The following is a 4,383-nucleotide window of genomic DNA, read 5'->3' on the forward strand; positions in this document are numbered from 1 at the left end:
GAAAGTTATTTTTAGAACAGCATGTCTCACACTCGCTTTCCAGACTCCGTGGAGTGACAGCCAAAAACTGAGCCGAATGAAGTTGGAGGAAGAGGCGAAAAGGTACGGCAAATAGCGTGCTCAAAACTACGCAAGATTGATGCAGAAAACAGAGTGTTTAAGGAGGAGTAGACCAACACATTTTTGTTCATTTTACCTAACGGCTGCCTCATCTGTTCAGAGACGGTATTCTGCCAAAATCTGCTACATCGGCGAAACGTCCTACATTAGTCAAATTTGACACCCAAAGTAATACCGTGCGCGCTAAACTTGTTTTGTTTGGATGCATACAGGCAGAACGTACTAAAAATGCCTTACGAAAATACTTAAATGCAGTTATAGCATATAAGGACGGTTTAAATATGCTACGTGACTAATGTGGTCAACTGCTTCACAGCTAACACAAAAAAACACAATGGTTAAAAGTATGAGAGGGTAATACATGCAAAAAGTATTTTTGAGGCAATGGAAAGGTTCTAAAAAACTAAATAAAAACAAAAATAGTGAGTAATTGCCGCTTCTGACCGATGTGCGCATGTGTCCGGATGCTTGCGCAAGCGCGCTGAGCCTTGTGTAGACGTTTCGCCGCGTAGTAAGGAATGGCCGAACAACGGTAGCGCTTGTAAAAAGCAGCAATTTATTAAGGCACTATGAGACGAAGCACGCAGCTTTTTCGCAAAGTTTCCCTATGAAACTCTGCCATCCGTTCTCAAAAAATAGCAGAATTAAGGGCTTAATTTGATCGCTTTATTATTTATCACTAATTAATTATTATTAAATATTATTTATTACTTACTATAAATTTATTTTTTATATTGTATTTACATTTTTGAACTTTGCAATTATCAGCATGGCCACGTAAAGATACGTTTGTATTTTTGGAAAAAAAGCATTACAAATATTTCTGGACCCGAGATTGTTGTAATTTTTTCATTTCGGACCCAGAGGATTTTTAATTCATGACCCCTGGTTTAGGGAGTGACTTCCAAAGGGAAGGGGCAGGAACGGAGAAGGCTCTGTCTGTCTTATTACCCACCTCTAGCGAGAAACTACAAAAAGAAACAATTGCATGACTTTTACTTAAAATCTGTGTTTGTGTTTCCAAATCAGTTTCTTGGCCAAAATGTTCACAACCCAGCATCCAAAATATAAACTTTAAATTATGTAAAATCCTACTCATTTACCCGCCTTGAATAATATGTGGATCACGTCGTAAATTATTTGTTTTCAGCGATGGATGAAGTACTCACTTTGTTTTTGCTAAAGTGAATGTACAGATTAAGGCACAGAAAAATACTTAAGTAAAAGAACAAGTCTTTAAAAAAATGTACTCAAGTATAGTTACAAAAGTACTTGCTTTAAAATTTACAAGTAAAAAGTAAAAGTATTTTAGTAAGTAGTATAAGTATGATGTGCATACCGCCACCTACTGTACAGGATTGTGCAGCACCTATCTGAAGGTCAGGGTATCCGCAGGATCATAAAAAGTCTAAAAAAAAAAAAAAAAAAGTCCTAAATCCATAATGTCTAAAATTGTCCTAAAATGTCATGAAAGGTCTTAAATACAATTTTGAAAGGTCTTAAAAATGTAGTATTGATGTTCCTTTACTACTTTACCACTACTACTACTGTACAGCTACTAGTAGTACTTCGTCCTCTTTTGTATCACTGCGTGAAAGCGCTAGGAATAAATTCATATACTTTGGAAGTAATGCGAGGCCTCCAATTTCCCCTCAAAATTTATGTGCGTTTTTTTGCCCGTATCGATGTAAAATGGCTCTTAAATTTTATTCATTATTGTCTTAAAAAAGTCTTAAATTTGGATTGTTGAACACTGCAGGGACCCTGAAGGTTCGCTGCTACACTGTTGTTTATCACTGATCAATATCTTGTTCATCTGCCTAATCTTGCTTCTACTCGTGTTGCTGTCTCTAGTGCTCAATTAAAGTATAGTTGCGCGTGGCCTATTGATTGCGCCGGAGGCATGCAAACGAAACTATCAATTCACTATGAGAAAAACGAAATTAACGTGTAACGCAGGCAATAGTTAAGCACTGAAGTAAAAAGTACAGATACGTGCTGTAGACTGTAGTGAAGTAAAAGTAGATAGTACCTCTTCATATTTGTACTCAAGTAAAGTACAGATACACAAAAAATGGACTTAAGTACAGTTACTTCGTTACATTCCACCACTGTTCGTTTTTCAAGGGTTCTGTCATGATGAACATGCATGCTCGATTGTGCCAGCCATACACACTGGTGATTATTCTCTTGTAATGGTGAATCATAAAGCTTCCTCCCACATCATATGATGAAAATTTCCAAAATTAAGCATCACCCATCTGTCTGGCATACTGGGTCCAATATGCGTTTAATAGGAAAAGGTTTACTATGGAGTTCTGTAAGTCCCGTTATGATGGACATCTTTAGTATTTGGTGTCAATCGGACACACTGATGCCAGATATAAATATTATGTCTCTCCTCAGGCAGGAATAAACACAAGATTTGAGCTTCTGTGCTGAAGGTTAGAAGAATTGAGTTTGGGTCAATATAACCACCCTCAAGCGTCTGAATGATCTCACACTGCCCCCATGCGGTGAAGGTGAGAAAAGCATCTCAAAGCCCAAATGATGGGCAGTGAGAAACATTTGAAGCGGATATTTTAAATGATGTATCCATGGGCGTGGGTTTGGTCTCAACATTGGCAGGGACGCTATAACAGCATAACCTGTATGTACACTTTTTTGCTGGGGAGGGGACATTAATAAGACCAAACAGATTGGGTACAAAATAGCTGGTTCTGACATAAAAATAAAAAAAGTTAAAATTATTTTCATAGGGGGAAAGTAATTTTTCAAAATGCTTGCTTCATATTAAGGAAATTTAGAGTGGTTGTGCTTTTGTGTTTTATGGGGGGTTTGGGTGGGGTTAAAATATGCATAGACTGCAGCTAATACCGTATTGGCCCGAATATAAGACGGCCCTGATTATAAGACGACCCCCTCTTTTTCAAGACTCAAGTTTGAAAAAAAGACTTTTTTTTAACACCAAATTACTTTTTATACAGAAAATGATTACAGTACATCTGAAACGAATTATTATAACAATATATTTGAGAGAAAAAGCATGCTATTTTGCCTAATTCAAATCTTAATATCTGAACATTTAAATATGTAAACTAAAATGCAATCACATTTGTAAATGAATGCCTTCTGGTTTTTGAAAGTAAATAAACCAATCTATTGTGATAAAACAACAAAATTGCAATAACTGCATTAACTATCAAAGTGAAGTCTAACTCACTGTATTCTTGAAACAAATCTGAATAAGGAAAAACATTGCAATAAAATAATGCAAACTGGTTAAACCAGTAGCTGAGATCTGTCATGACAGAACATCGCTTCAGTGATATCTGGCGCCATCTAGCGTCGTGAATGGGGAGAGTAGCTGAGATCTGTCATAACAGAACATCGCTTCAATGATATCTGGCGTCATCTAGCGTCGTGAATGGGTATAATGTCTAGACCGCGAATATAAAACGACCCCCTCTTATTTCATTGCAAAAAACACCGTCTTATATCCGGGCCAATACGGTAATATATTTTTTAAAATGATGTAGAAAAGAAATACATTTTAATTAATGAATAAATGAACAAAATCGACAGTTGAATTAACATTAACAGTAGAAAACATACAGGAAGACACCTATCTAAGCAGCTTTCTACTCAAGTCTTACAGGTTAGCAAGTTCACACAGTTTAATGTTATGCTAACTCTGATGCAGGTCAGACTTTCAGTAGCAAAATAAGTGGCGTGTTCCCCACCTCCCCAACACTGAGATCTTTTTACATTATTTAAAATGGCTGCTGGCTGAAAAAAAAATCCCGTCCTATTATCCCTCCTCTTCAAAGGGGGCGGAGGAGGCGGCATATTGACATGTATTTCTGTCGTGATTGTGTGAATGTGGGGGTTCTAGTCATCAGCCAATCACACGTGTGTTTTAGGGGGAAAAAATGGACCAGCACATTCAGCAAGTGAAAAGGAGTAAATGTAAGTCCAAACATAATGAAAGTAATTCACCTAATAACGGTAGGGTAAATTCTATCCTAACACATGGGAAGACAATCTAAATTACCTTTATAGCTGAACTTAATGTATAATGCAAGACAATTTGAGCATCCTGAAAAGTTGGTAGTGTTATGTCTCTATCGTCCCTATACAAACCTACGCCCTTGGATGTATCGATTAGATTTTTAAAAATACAAAATTTAAGTGAGGAGGATTGCTGACATGAATGTGAAAATGACACAGGAAGAAAGAGAGTGACAGCTGACGTGAGTCATG

This window comes from Corythoichthys intestinalis, chromosome 21 (genome assembly GCF_030265065.1).
Source record: "Corythoichthys intestinalis isolate RoL2023-P3 chromosome 21, ASM3026506v1, whole genome shotgun sequence".
In the NCBI taxonomy this organism is placed as follows: Eukaryota; Metazoa; Chordata; class Actinopteri; order Syngnathiformes; family Syngnathidae; genus Corythoichthys; species Corythoichthys intestinalis.